This window comes from Triticum aestivum, chromosome 3D, assembly GCF_018294505.1.
Source record: "Triticum aestivum cultivar Chinese Spring chromosome 3D, IWGSC CS RefSeq v2.1, whole genome shotgun sequence".
Classification (NCBI taxonomy): domain Eukaryota; kingdom Viridiplantae; phylum Streptophyta; class Magnoliopsida; order Poales; family Poaceae; genus Triticum; species Triticum aestivum.
In genome coordinates, this window is record NC_057802.1 from 282,772,091 (window position 1) to 282,788,340 (window position 16,250).

At 45.5% G+C, this 16,250-nt stretch overlaps 1 pseudogene; it reads right to left on the bottom strand.

Annotated features, from left to right (window-relative positions):
• Positions 1-3,726: 3,726 nt before the first annotated feature.
• LOC123076265 (uncharacterized) overlaps positions 3,727-16,250 on the bottom strand; it is a 59,445-nt pseudogene continuing 46,921 nt past the window's right edge.

Sequence of the window (16,250 nt, forward strand, 5' to 3'; positions counted from 1 at the left end):
GTTGTGGTTAATTACTAAAAAATGAAGGGGAGCCTTGGCGCAGTGGTAAAGCTGCTGCCTTGTGACCATCAGGTCATGGGTTCAAGTCCTGAAAACAGACTCTTGCAGAAATGTAGGGAAAGGCCGCATACACTAGACCCAAAGTGGTCAGACCTTTCCCCGCACTCTGTGCAAGCGGGAGCTACGTGCTCCGGGCTGCTTTTTTTAATTACTAAAAATTACCATGGTCAATTAATAAAATTTATCGTGCAAGGTAGTTGAAATACAATGGTAGCTTTAAATCTAGAAGAAAAAAAATAGATGAAACACATCACGACAACTTCAGTGTAACATCATGACAATTTTTGGCCCTAAAAAATTGTCGAAACATATCAATATGGAATCTAGTTTTGAATATCTCTTCGAGACGGATTTAATGATGAAAGCAGATTTTTTAATTTAAGAGATAAAACATTTTTAAGTCCGAAAAACAAAAAATATTCCGCTGATGTCATCTGTTTGATGTGGCAGAATTGATGATAATGAAGGCGTTTGGACCATGTTGCTTCGTGCCACATGTGTGACACTTGTCATTTGGGAAAATATTGTTTTTTTCCTTTTTTAGTTACTAACCAGGTTCAGATTTTGAGGTGAAGGTCCATGGTACTCCCAAATTTTTGTTTTATAGGGCTCGCCTCTATTTTTTTTTCTGTTTTGTTAGTCTACTACTTACCATCGCATGTTCATTGAGCGCACAATTACTTTTGCGAACTATGAAATTTATTCCATCAGTCATCATCTATCTTGGTTGAAGAGATTTTTAGATTGAGCCTTATAAACCGAAAAGAAGGGAGTATTTATAGTAACTAGATGACCCAGAGACCAACTACAACCTCCTTCGCTATATGAGATATAAAAGGGAAGTCAAGTGAACTATTTTAAGAGACCAACTGATCGACTACAATTTAGAAGTTAAATGAATTATTTGAAACATAAAATGAAAATTAAATGAATGAACCGCCTTAGTCTCTTTGGAAACTGGCGCAAAAGAGATCAGATCGTAATCGCAATGCCCTGTGCTTTCTCAAAGACAATTCTGTGACCCCGTATTAGGTACCAACTACAATTTAGAAATTAAATGAACTATTTGAAACATAAAACATAAGTTAAACAAATTGTTCGGCCTACGAAAATGGTTTAGAGTGAATAATTATGTTCATACTTTGTTTTTATTTGCCCATGAGGTCTGACCTTTACCCGCTTTACACCCTTGTGATCGTTCCTACTTATTTGTACATGTCGTACCCTGAAAAGATACCTGCTATAGAAGACCCTACACTTGGAGAACACTAATTACTTGATATTTTCAATGAGAGATCACCATAATAAAAAAACTACCACACAATCAAAAAGGTGCATAAAAAGGGACAAACATTTGTGTGAGCGGCTCTTTAGACAGCCGGCTAGGAGACCCATGGGCCGAACGGGCGCCCGCACGGCAAGCTGGAGCCCGACGGGCTGAATGGGACCGCACGGCCAGCTGAACGGGCCTCCGGACAACTGCCCTTCAAACAACCATGTAGCAATAGAGCCCGTGCGCCATGAACGATGCACACACGTAGCCACATGTCGCCAATGAAATAACCCGCGACAAGCCCCACGCGCGGATGCCGACAGACGGGCCATTATCACCAACTTAACAATGATAAGTATAGAGCGTGAACAAAGCTAACACACTTGTGTAATCGAGCCTCGAAACCGACATTCTATAGGCCCGACCAATGATAATGAGCTGGACTTCCGAGTGTTTTCTTTTATGCCAATATTCTTCTTGTAGTTTACTTCCAGTGTCTCTCCTACTTACAGCAGAAACACACAACTCCAAGAATGGCGCAAGACTGGGACATCTTGGCTGTCATGCCCGCGACGGGATAACATGGGTGGGGACAGAGTCCTTTAAATAGTTTGCTTAACTTCCGGTCTGCAATTTGTATCTGCACCAATTGTGGATGGCGACAGAGGCGTTATTTGCAAACGCGAATAACAAACCCAGGAAAGCCGCACATGTGCGTAAGCTGGGGTGCACGACGACGAGTATCAGGTAGGCAAAGCCCGAATAAAGGCGTTGCACCGTGCTCGGGTGTGCAACTCGCTGGAGAGACTTAGGCAAGGCTGTGTCTACGTGACGCCCGCAAAAACGACCAACTTATTAGGCCGATCAACCAACCGTCCATTCCAAGGCATTTCGAGCCGTCCGAGTGAAACATCCCGGCGCAAAGCGAGCGATTCGGTGTGCCCGCCAGAATAGGGAACCAACCCGGCAGGGAGCACACACATGCAGGAATTTCTCTGTCTCGTCTCTGGCTGGATGGAACTACCCTAGCCGGCTGTCACCCGCGTAATGCGGCCCCCACGCGCTTGCCGGGAAGGCACCGAGAGCGCTCTAACCGGGTGCCACTGCAGTCATGTGTAGTGGATGTGCTTGGCCCTTTTATGGACCTAGATGTTGAGTTCCTCTGGCCGGAGGAAGAAGGAGATGCGCTAAGTGAATTATATGAAACTGAAAGTCAAGTGAACTATTTGAAGAGAACAAGAAGAGAAGCAACTAATACGATCGAAAATTTAGATGAAATGTTTGATGGATGTTCGTATCTACATCGCCCATGCTCATCTTTTATGTAAAATTGTTCCAAATGGTCTGCAAGTGATTATGTCCATAATGCGTTTGTATCTGCCCTGTATATTTACCAGTGTAGGATAATGAGGATCATTTCCCATATTATTCTTTGGCTGGTGAGGGCAACCCAATAGCCGTTTCGCGTAGCTGTCTCCCACATACCCGACTTTTATGCTCGGTCTAACACATAACCATACTTTCTACCATGCCATGTCATGCTCGACCACCCCGGTTTAGCAGCGCGACCGATTTTACCACGGGCACATCAAACAACTCATAGCGACCCTTAGGGGGTGACCTGCTCGGACCATCGCCGGCACTTGTTCTAGCCGGCTAGGGCCCTGTGTCGGCTTGTTCATGCTTGGTTCGACAGTTTGGCGCACAGACCAACTACAGCCCGCCAGTTCAGGGAACTATTTGAAAAGAAATTCCTTAACTGTTTGCAAATGACTATGTTCATACCGTGTTTCCATAGCCTCAACAATGATCATTGCCCATAGCTTTATTTTGTGATTTTTTTATAACATGTGACTGCAGCCCGGAAGTTAAGCAAAGTAATTGAAACTACAACTAGGAAACTAAGCAACCGTATGGGCAACATGTAAATATTTGTTGTATAAATCACAAGAGGCCAAACGAATTACTGTATAAACGACATGGTAATACTATACTGGAAGAACTAAATAAAAACTTAAAGCATCAGCAAATTGAAAGTGCCGGGACTAATCTCAAAGACGATAAACACGCAAGGAAACTCAAATTGCAGGACCCATGACTATTCATTGTTATTAACAAACACAAGATACAACAAACACATCGACCACATAGAAAACAACAACAAAACAAAACTACAACTAACCTGATACACCAATCCTAAATGGACATTAAAGGAATCACAGTTCAGCGTGCAGATGTTTTTCTCGGCCGACTGCAAGTCATCGATGATGCCTCATTCGTTGTGAATCAGATGCACAACCCGTCCCTCAAGGCTGACCGGCCGCCGCCGCTGTTGATTGGATAGGATGGCGACGTAGCCCGTCTTCCATGATCAGGATCCTCCGATACATTTCTTAGCCCACGTACGCATCCTTCACAACATAAGGTAAGTGTAACAAAGTAGTAAACGGCTTCCACTCCCAATATTCTTGGTATCCTGGCATGAATTCGTTCTTCATGCAGGCATACAAGCGGTGTATGATGGCCTTTGCAAGGTCTGCCATACAATCCCTTTCTCGGCCACCTTTAATTCGGAACTCCTCCTGGATGTCAACGTGGAACATCTCTGGAATCACATTAAGGGATTGTAGAAGGACCTTCCGGTCTCTGCTAGTGTCGACACCAGCGAAGATTATTCCCTTGCGCTCGGAATAATTATCGAGCACCTCAGATTGCCCCTTTGCCCTGCAAAAATGGTGGACACGAATGTGTTCACGCATTGATAGCTGCAGGACGGCAACTGTCCATCGCCTGTAAAGATTCTCACGGGTGTACTCAATGTCTAACCCTACGAATCTATACTTTTCCTCCTGCAACCATTGCTCGTACATAGCAATGACCTCATCTATCTTATGATTCTCATTGGTCTACACCACATCCAAGTTCGTGGTGCCAAGGGCAGTGACCGTTGTCCATCGCAACAAAGATACCTGTGACAGGAATTCGCTGTGCACGTGTACAATCTAAGCAACGAGAGATGTACATTACGAGCGGAAATGAGGCAAAAGACTCAAAAAGTCATAGTTTAATGCAAACATGATCAGTTATGACTCCGTCGATTGGGACTAGTGCCATGAAGACGTAAGACGGCTTCCAACATGTGCTACCGCTCAGGAAATGTGAGCAATTAACCACAGGCTTGCACCATCGCATGTACCCAATATCATCAACCTGAGTTTGATGAACCAACGGTTCTACAACTCCATGTTTCCGTCGAACTGAATTGGAACATGCACAAGAAACTCTTTTGTCAATTCCTCTGACTACGAACCGTCAGCATGAAAGAGTGGACGAGAAAGACGCGATCAAAGGGCTCGTGCCAGTCGTATACACACGTACGCCCGTCTCACACCTCGTGACGAACTACTTGGCTCATGCTAGGCGGCCATGCGCGTCCGGACGCCTATGTCCGACTGGTCATCTGCCTGTCGGTTGCGCTCGGTCTATCCAGTGCCATGGTGCGTCGGTGTGCTAATCGGCACGCTCCAAATGCATTTGCATATGCATAGCCATGCATGAAACCAGACACCCTCCAATGGTGTAACACAGTACGACGTTCATTCAACATACTATTGCATAACCTAACAATGTATTCGGAGCAGACCGGGTTCTTTGTTCTGTCGAATAAACAGAGATGCAACCAAAAAAGCACCAATGACAAGCATGTCAATGGTAATCGTGAAGAAATGGGGCGACCTTCTTTTCTAAAAACATGTGCACGGTAGGGACAAATTGAAAGACAAGGTAGAGTCGACCATGTTTTGTGGCTATGATGACCCACAACTATAGGGGATTAATCATAGTCCTTTCGATAAGTAAGAGTGTCGAACTCAACGAGGAGCATAAGGAAATGACAAGTGGTTTTCATCAAGGTATTTTCTGCAAGCACTGAAATAGTCGGTAACAGGTAGTTTGATAGCAAGATAATTTGTAACAGACAAGTAACGGTAACGGTAAATAAAGTGCAGCAAGGTAACCCAATCCTTTTGTGGCAAAGGACAAGCCAAAACGATCTCTTATGATAAGCACATCGTTCTTGAGGGTACACGGGAATTTCACCATATCACTTTCATCATGTTGGTTTGATTCGTGTTCGCTACTTTGATAATTTGACATGTGGGTGGACTGGTGCTTAGGTGCTGTTCTTAGTTGAACAAACCTCCTACTTATTATTAACCCCCTCGCAAGCATCCACAACCACGAGAAAAGTATTAAGATAAAATCTAACCATAGCATTAAACATTTGGATCCAAATTGGTCCCTTACGAAGTATCGCATAAACTAGGGTTTTAATCTTCTGTCACTCTAGCAACCCATCATCTAATAACTACTCCACAATGCATTCCCTTATGCCCGAAGATGGTGAAGTGCCATGTAGTTGACGTTCACATGACACCACTAAGAGAATCACAACATATATATCATCAAAATATCAAACACATATCAAGTTCACATGATTACTTGCAACAAGATTTCTCCCATGACCTCAAGAACAAAAGTAACTACTCACAAGTGATAATCATGCTTGAGATCAGAGGGGTATTAAATAACATAATTTATCTGAACATATAATCTTCCACCAAATAAACCATATAGTAATCAACTACAAGATGTAATCAACACTACTAGTCACCCACAGGTACCAATCTAAGGTTCCGGTACAAAGATTGAACACAAGAGATGAGCTAGGGTTTGAGAGGAGATGGTGCTATTGAAGATGTTGATGGAGATTATCCTCCCAAAGATGAGAGGGTTGTTGGTGATAACGATGGCTTCGATTTCCCCCTCCGGGAGGGGAGTTCCCCTGGTGGAATCGCTCCGCTGGAGGGCAAAAGTGCTCCTGCCCAAGTTTCACCTCGAGACGGTGGCGCTTCGTCCCGAAAGTCCTCTCCTTATTTTTTCTATGTCAAAATGACCTATATACCAGAAGATGGGCACCGGAGGTGGGCTGGGCTGAGCACAACCCACCAGGGTGCGCCTGGGGTGCCTGGCGCGCCCCGGTGTCTTATGCTCAGCAGGTGGCCCGCCACCGGTAGTTATTTGCTCCAGTATTCTTTTATTCCAAAACAATTCTCCGGAAATTTTTAGCTCATTTGGAGATGTGCAGAATATGTAACTCCGACATAGCTTTTTCAGGTCCAGAATTCCAGGTGCCAACATTCTCCCTCTTTGTGTAAACCTTTCATATTATGAGAGATAAGGCATTAGAATCACTCCATAAAGCATTATTATGCATAAAAACATTATAAATAACAATAGGAAAACATGATGCAAAATGGACGTATCAACTCCCCCAAGCTTAGACCTCACTTGTCCTCAAGCGAAAAACCGACATCGAAAAACATGCCCACATGCTTAGAGAGAGGTGTCGATAAAAACAAAATATGGATATAGAAGCATCATGCTTATTATTACAACAACAACAAACTTTATCATATAACTTCTCATGAACAAGTAACAATTCAGCACAACCTCGAAGTAGAAGCATAAATTCTATTGAAAACCAACAAAGTATGTTCTCAGTCAACTTTGCAACTACAATTCATCATCTTTTCAGGAAAGGGTCTCGTATCGGAGCCTTTTGGCAAGTCCACATACTCAACCATCATATAGTCTTCTATGATTGCTAACACTCATCTCATACACATGAGCAAAACGTTTCAACCAGACACATAGAAAGATAGGGGCTTATAGTTCCGCCTCCCCACGTATTCACCTCAAGGGTGATGTCAACAATAATAATTCATGCTCACTCATATCCAACTAGATATATGTGCCTAGATCTTTCCTCACCACATGATGCTTGCAAAAAGAGAAAAATAAAAAGGAACAGGGAAGAATACTTTGACTCTTGCATAAAAGTAAATACATAAAAGTAAAAGACAGACCCTTCGCAGAGGGTAGCAGAGGTTGTCATGCACTTTTTGGTTTGTATGCTCAATATCTTAGTGCAAAAGAACGTCACGTTATATTTCCCCTTATGATAGCAATCTTTATTACGCAGTCCGTCGCTTTTATTATTTTGCCATCACAAGTTCGTACAACGCTCAATTTTCTGTTACACTAAATGATCCAACACATTTAGAAGCAATTTTTATTGCCTTATTGCACCGATGACAACTTACTTGAAGGATCTTACTCAATCCATAGGTAGGTATGGTGGACTCTCAAAACAAGATTTTGGGTTTAAGGTTTTTTGGATGCACAAGTAGTATCTCTACTTAGTGCGGAATTTTTGGCTAGCGAAGATATTGGGAAAGCACCACATGTTAAAGGATCTATGACGATATACCTTCTATGTGAATATGAACAAGCATAAATCATTACGTTGTCTTCCTTGTCCAACGTCAACAATTTTGGCATATAATATTTTCATGGGGGCTCACAATCATAAAAGATGTCCAAGATAGTGTATTTGCATGTGAATCTTCTCTTTCTGTCGTGGAATTAACACGTCAGATGTCCTTAGTGTCAGGACTTAGTCGTGAGGCCAACGCATCTATGTGGTAGCTTGAGAGGGGTTGAGCGGAATCATGAGACGCAACACAAGACAAGGATTTAGACAGCTTCGGGCCCCAGGAAACATCATCTGGTAACAACCCTACATGCTGTTTGAGGCTAGGTCTCATTATGATCACGGGAGAGTCGCCGGGAACCGGCTCTCGGTGTTTAGCCCTATCGATTGTTTCTCGTCCCCTCTTGGGGTGCCCCGCCCCTCCTTATATAAGCTGAAGGGGCGGGTTACATGTAGAGTCCAACTCGGACTTAAGATTTAACCTTACTTTGACGTCTCACCATGGGCTTCTTAACGTCTTGGGCTTCTTACAATCTGGCTTACGATCTGACTTACCATCTGGCTTACCATCTGGCTTACCGTCTGGCTTACGATCTGGCTTACCATCTGGCTCAACATGTGCCGGGTTACATGACTTGTCTGCCGGGTTACATGACCATGTCTGCCGGGCTACGATGCTCAACTGTTCCCGCGAGCTTAACCTACTTAACTGTTCCTGCCGGCTTATAATCTGCCGGGTCATCAATGAAACACCCAATCCCAGCCGGGGTACATCTCAGCCGGGTCATACTGCGGGGTATATCCCCGACATTAGCCCCCAGTTTAATTTGGATTCATCCATGTTAAACTGATCCTATAAAACAACACAAGAACAATTTTAACAGGTTACGCTCCAGGTTAAAACATCTTTGTAAGCCAGCACCTGATCATCCTTAACTCCTTGTTATTTCCTTCTTCAAAAATCCGGGTCAAATAAGCCAACTTCATAATCAATCTGCTGACCCGGCTTAAATCCTGGTCTTGAAATACTCATGTGACCTTCAACCGGCTTAAAGATGAAAAAACTTGCCAGGTTATAAATAGATGATGCCGAGTCATAATTGTCGCCGATGCTGGGTCAAAACTGAGAATTTTGAAGACTTCTCTCCCTCATATCCATATTACCTGTAGCCCCCAAGTCTTGAGGGGAGAAAAGCGATGACTTAAGACTTGCCTCAATATAAATATTACCACTTTGAAGAAATCCATGTTGCTCATCTCAATCACTAGTCAAAACTGAGTATTCCACATATGTAGCCCCCAAGTACTGGGTCATTATACAATAATGAGCAGGGACTTTATAGATATGATCATGTAGACTTGAGCAGCAACGTGTAGTCCCCAAGGGCCGGCTCATTAAGATAATACTGAGCTGGGACTTATATAATTTATTGATGATAACATCACATGATGTAATCTCCACCATGGGGCTTGAACCCACGTCCATAAGGTTAAGAGCTTTGTACTCTACCAACTAAGTAGTGGATCTTTCAGTATAATGAACTGAGGCTTGTGTACCTTGAATTTTTGACATGAGCAATTGGTAGCCTCCGAGGGCCGGCTCATTACAATGGGATGAGTCGGGTCTTCAATGAAGTGAGCAAAAAATGACTTTGCATTAGCCCCCAAGTGCCATGGTGCATGCTGGCAGTGACATGGGACTTGCATATTTGATGTGATCTCAATGTAAATAATGTAGCCCCCAAGTGCCGGGTTGTAAGCCTGCAGCGACTCAGGACTATCCCTTTCATTGTAGAATAAATCATATCCATTGATAAAATAATATCCATTGCGCCAAAGCGACTTTGAAAACCTCAACCATAACATTAGTTACTGATAACCATAATAAAAATCCAGCCATGCTGGCTATTAAACATTTGAATAACCCGGTTTGAAACCTCAATCATTCAATATCATAGTGAAAATCCAGCCAAGCTTGGCTATTTAAAGATTCAAATACCTTATCTGTTGACAAATAAATCCGGAGTTTAAATACCCGGAAATTTTAGAACCCGGCGGCTTATAGCCTTTGAGAAAATCAAGAATTGACAACCCTTTCGAGACACCAATTTCAATCTTGATGACGGTCTTGAACTTAATCATTTATGTAAGTCATAGCCCTGTAAATCCTGCACAGAGTTTAAACAACATATGCCCTGGCGACTTAACGTTAAAAACCAGAGTGGGTAATCACCCAAATGTAGTCTTATCCTGCATACAAGTAGATCACAAGATCCCTTGGCGGTTTACCGCAAGTCGGGTCATTATATCTCACATATAACCATTGTGATATTGATTTTGTACTGCCGGTTTACATGACCTGTGCAGTAAGGGTGATAACCCAATCCTTAGAAGCCAATGCTTCCACATAGATGATGATTGTCATAAGCTGGCGATTTATCATCGAAAAATCAAGCCGGGTTAAATAGCAACCACTCATATACACTTTTCATATGAAAAAGAGCTTCAAATAAAATCCCAAAAATTATTTGTCAAAAGAAACTTCAAAAAATCTTGGGGCTTCTGATTCGAATACGATCAGAAAACCGTCCCAAAGGGGTTAAGCTAAGATTCGAATACGATCATATAGCCCCCAGTGGCTTTGGCGTTGCCGATCAAGAGGGTACCGACAGCTATGTTCTCTTTGGTTCGAATACGACCTATGTTTGAACAGGAAGCCCCCAAATGACCTTGAGAGTTGTTTAACGACGCTGATTCGAATACGATCCACGTCGGTTCCCAAAAGGGGTTGAGCTATGGTTCAAATATGACCAAGAAACTCCCCAATGAGCTCAGCAGTGTGCCGATCAAAAGGGTATCGACAGCTATGTTCTCTTTGGTTCGAATACGACCTATGTTTGAACAGGAAGCCCCCTAGTGATCATGAGAATATTTAACGACTCTGATTCGAATACGATCAGGGTCACACAAAAAGGGTTAAGCTAAATTCGAATACGATCAGCTCCCAATGGTCCTTAAAGTAGGGTACCTATGTTTGAGTTGTGCTTTGTAACAAACTCTTTGGTCCCTTTAATTTTCCCTGAGAACTCGAACTTTGCGAGAGATAACCTCTTTTTGAACCAGAAATTTGTAAATCGGATATTAAGAGCTTCAAAGCTTTATAAGATACAAATTTACCTTGAGCCGGACGATTGAACCGGATTTGAGAGCTTCAAAACTTCGCGGGAGAAAGATATCTCTTGAACCGGATTTTATACCGGAATTTTTATTTGAACCGGCAATTTTCTGACGGCCTTTAAAGTTTCCTCAATATGGTAGCAGCCTCCGGAACCGGGTTATCATTTCCTCTAACGATCCGGGGTTCCCGAGTCATGTCACTGTAGCCCCCGAGTCTCAAGATGACTCGAGGAGTTGGCTTGAGATTCTCCATATTTAACCGTGATATAAACCGGTTTGAGTCCTGCATGGGAAAATTTGCAAGCCAAAGTAATTGCTCTTTTAAATAAAATATACTGGATGGATTTCACCTGATATGTCATGCTAGTGATTATCAACCGCGGAGTTGTAAGCCAGCGTGGACGGGAGAGTCGGCCGCGGAAGCGGACTGGTGAGTTATCTGTGGTATTATAAACCGGCACAAATGGGAGAGCCGGCGCGGTGTTGTTGTTGCAGACTAAGCCACAGAGGCGGCGGTTCGCACCCACATTTATTCATAACATGACATCGCTTTTATAATGAACATCAGTCCTGCATGATTAAAATATACTGGCCGGAATATTTGTTCCTCAAATAAAATAACCTGTTATGAAACAGTTTGGACAGATATCACCTGAGCGGACGACAGATGATTTGGTCCACGCGCAGTCTGGCGCAGATACATGTACTTTGAACTCCGTACATTGTAATTAGTAGTATGTATCGAGGTATTTTTGTGTTGACCTGTGAGAATCCTGGCAGATACTGCCACAACTGACCAGCCACTGATTTTTGTCCTCATTAGAGCCAATGAACAATTTAATATTGTGCCCTTCGATGAAAACCTTACAGGGCCCGCCTTGTCTGGTGATATGCTAACAGTATTGTTACCAACAGCAAGCAGAATCTCCAATATATCCCTTGACTTCTTTTTCTCCTAACCCGCCCCCTCCTGTCCCTACCTTAATTCAGCAGAGGAGTGGGCGAGAGCAGAGACAAGCAGTTAAGCCGGCGGTGAGGGCGGTGACCAGACGGAGGCAAAGCAGCGCAGCTGGACTCGGTGAGTTAGCAAACACGGGCCCCGGGAGGTACAAGAGCCGGCGCTGGGAGGCAGTTCGGAAGCGCTGGCGACGTGAGGCCACATCGGTGAGACGGGGCCACAATCGCGACGGGTCACAGCGGTGGCAGATGTGGTTCGGTGGCCCGGGTCGCAGCGGGATGGCGGCTCAGATGGGCCATGGGATCAGCGGCTCGTCGGCAGCCGGCGACGGGTCGACGGAGTGATGACTGGTCAACAGAAACACAGCAGCAGCTCGGCGCCGGGGGGCGAGCTTAACGGCAGACAGGTCGGGTCACGGTGCAGCAACTTGATGGCGACTTAGAGACTGACGAGGCGGCTTACAGCAGGGGCTTGATCCGGCAGCGGTTCAAGGGAGCATGCGGCCGGAGTGGAGGTGGCAACGGGGAAGCCGGAGCCGGCCAATCAGGGGCGCGAGCCAGTGCGGTGATCCGGCGATGCGAAGATGGCAAATTAGCGGCGACGCGGCTGACAGGTGACGCAGGGCGTGCGGTGGCTGCAGCAACACCTCGCCTCCTCGCCTAGCAGCGCAACACGGCGGGTTAGTACGCCGGTGAAGGGGACTCCTGGTGCGGCACGAGGCCTTGGCGAATCGAAGACGGGTTGAGCTTTTGAACCGGCGGGTGCGGTTGACGGAGTGAGGCGGCGCTTGGCAGCTCGTCTCACAGTGGTAATTGCAGTAGAGGGCCGGCTCGGGGCACAACAGCCGGCGGCGACGATGGAGGCGACTCTCCGGCGGTGGCGACTCGCATCCAAAACCGAGGCGGTGACTCGGCGAAGGCAGGCGAGCGGCGGAAAGCCATGGCGGCTCAACCGCGGTGGAGATCAGGCGGCGACACAATGGAGGCGGACGAGACGGAGATGGCGGAGATGAGCCGATGCGACGGCTCATAGTAGTTCTGCGAGGACGGCGACTTGAGGCCGGCGGTCCGAGGTTGTGGCGACTTGTGACACAAGTAGGCGGGTCGTGGCACTTGGCGGTTTGGGGACGCATCCAGGATGGCCCGGCGCCGGTTCATTGGCAGCGAGACGAGGAGGGCCGGCTCACGGGGCTCGGGAGCCGGGTCGCCTGAATGGAGGCGCGGCGCAGAGGACCGCGGCGGTCTGGGCGTCGAGGGTTGAGAAGCCGGTGCAGAGCAAACCGGCGCCGTGGCAGAACAACAGAGGTCGGCGACTCGGCCAGGGCACCTTGGGGGCTCAAAATCCAAGGCGGCGGCTCACGGGCGGTTCGTCCGGCTTGCAGGTGACGGCCGGGGCACGAGCACGACCCGCCGGTGTGGTGAAGCGGCGGAGGTGGGCAGAGGCAGCCGGTGATCTGAGGCCGCATCCGCGGTCGCGAGCTGACAGCCGCGGCGGAGATGAGCCACCGTCTCGATGCAAGACCCGATCGACACCCGGGCGGGTCAACGAAGGAGCCCGGGTCCAAAGACAATTCGCCCCCAGATCGTGGGCTCTCCCTTTTTTTTGCTTCATCTGATTCCAACAGATAAAATAACTTTCTTTTCCTCCTGGTCCCAGTGGGTTGCCTGAATCCGTATCGGACTTCTTTTTCCTTTTCTTTCAATGTAATATGAGCAACGCAGGGCACACGGACTGTAGTCGCCGCTTTAGAACTTGGCGCTCTCTGGGCCTTGTACATCAGTATAGTATTCCTACGTCGTGAACACCACTTAAGGGGAAAAAAACCCTCCGATGATTGATCTATTCTTTTGCTGCCACCGAAAACCTTTTTGATCTCGATCGATGAAGTCAAAGTCAATGTAGATACTTTAGTGCCGGTTTAATCACGAGCTTCTTCATAGTAACCCGGTGCCCGGCGGTTCAACAGAATTCTTGTTGGTCTCGGCGACCCGGGGATAATTGAATCATCCACATGACGACGGTGGACAGCGCAATTTTAATCTCAGTAGAACTTAAATCTCTCGAATCGTAAATCTGAATTGATGAACTCAAAAACTGATGTAGATCCTTTCGAACCAAGCCTTCTTCAACTGGCTAATCTTGTTGAGCCGGAAAATTGCGAACTTCTCGAACCCCAGAAAGATCCCTCCAAGAACTCAACACCACCGTGTGCGAGCCCCACGGTGGGCGCCAACTGTCGTGGAATTAACACGTCAGATGTCCTTAGTGTCAGGACTTAGTCGTGAGGCCAACGCATCTATGTGGTAGCTTGAGAGGGGTTGAGCGGAATCGTGAGACGCAACACAAGACAAGGATTTAGACAGCTTCGGGCCCCAGGAAACATCATCCGGTAACAACCCTACATGCTGTTTGAGGCTAGGTCTCATTATGATCACGGGAGAGTCGCCGGGAACCGGCTCTCGGTGTTTAGCCCTATCGATTGTTTCTCGTCCCCTCTTGGGGTGCCCTGCCCCTCCTTATATAAGCTGAAGGGGCGGGTTACATGTAGAGTCCAACTCGGACTTAAGATTTAACCTTACTTTGACGTCTCACCATGGGCTTCTTAACGTCTTGGGCTTCTTACAATCTGGCTTACGATCTGACTTACCATCTGGCTTACCATCTGGCTTACCGTCTGGCTTACGATCTGGCTTACCATCTGGCTCAACATGTGCCGGGTTACATGACTTGTCTGCCGGGTTACATGACCATGTCTGCCGGGCTACGATGTTCAACTGTTCCCGCGAGCTTAACCTACTTAACTGTTCCTGCCGGCTTATAATCTGCCGGGTCATCAATGAAACACCCAATCCCAGCCGGGTTACATCTCAGCCGGGTCATACTGCGGGGTATATCCCCGACACTTTCCCTTATTAATTCTTTCATGAATTGCATCATTGACCAATGCTATGTTTGTCAACTTGCAAATTTTTTTACCACTTGTACTTTTCTTTATGTGATTTCATTACTTACCATAAGATTAGCATATGATCTTTTTCATTATTTCCTTTTATTTTGATTGAAACATAAAAGTAAAAAAAGCATACTCGAACTAAACTTTATTATATATCTCGCACATGATTACATAGATAGATAGATCACTAAACAAACACTCAAAAATAGATTGAACTAAACTTTTATTCAACTAATTCAAAATATAACTAAAGATCAAACTAAGATAGATAAAGGCAAAGAGAGTGGTGGTGATACGATACCGGGGCACCTCCCCCAAGCTTGGCACAAGCCAAGGGGAGTGCCCATACCGTGTACTCAAGTCTCCTTTGGTGGTGAAGAAGGTGATGGTGGTGGTGATGTGGTAGTGTTCTCCAATATGGTCATGAGTAGCCCCCTCAAACCTTGAATCAGTCGAAGGGCTCGATGAAGTAACTCAATATTTTGCTCCACTTCAGCCATAATATGTTTATTCTCCGGGCCCCAAGAGTTTGTTCCCGCATCACTTTCTCTAGGGCGAGGTATGTCCCAATTGGACGACAGGTGCATATGAGGAGTATTCTCAAACCCATAATTGTGAATCAAATTATAAAAATTGTTTCAATGTAACCTGTGTAAAGGCCTCCTTGGAGGGAGTTCTTCTTGCACTTCAGGGCTTTCCTGGCTGTTATTTATATTTCCTTATAGCATGATAAATGTTTATTATTCATGCTAGAATTGTATTAACCGGAAACTTAGTACATGTGTGAATACATAGACAAAACAGAGTGTCCCTAGTATGCCTCTACTTGACTAGCTCGTTAATCAAAGATGGTTAAGTTTTCTAACCATAGACATGTGTTGTCATTTGACGAACGGGATCACATCATTAGAGAATGATGTGATGGACAAGACCCATCCGTTAGCTTAGCATAATGATCGTTTAGTTTTTATTGCTATTGCTTTCTTCATGACTTATACATGTTCCTCTGACTATGAGATTATGCAACTCCTGAATACCGGAGGAACACCTTGTGTGCTATCAAATGTCACAACGTAACTGGGTGATTATAAAGATGCTCTACAGGTGTCTCCGATGGTGTTTGTTGAGTTGGTGATGTAGGGTGGAACCCTATACGGCCGATCTTTCACGAAAGGAGCGGATCCTGCGAAGAACACGAAGAACACGGGGAAGAATGGAGATAAATCACAAGGGGGAACACTCAAGAACAAGTCCAATCACACATCCACTAGACAATCAAACACACAAGATCCACAAGGTACATGAACAACAAAGGTAAAGATACAAGGTAGAGTTCATCTCCATGAGGAGGTCTTGAAGGGGGCCACCCAAGAGGGGCTCTTGAATCCAAGGTGATCTTCTCTGTAGAGGGGCCGCGGTCTCTCACTACAAAAAAAAGACACTTCCGTGATGATACGTGTTTGTCACAGTAGGTCACGTTTTCTGTCATGCATGT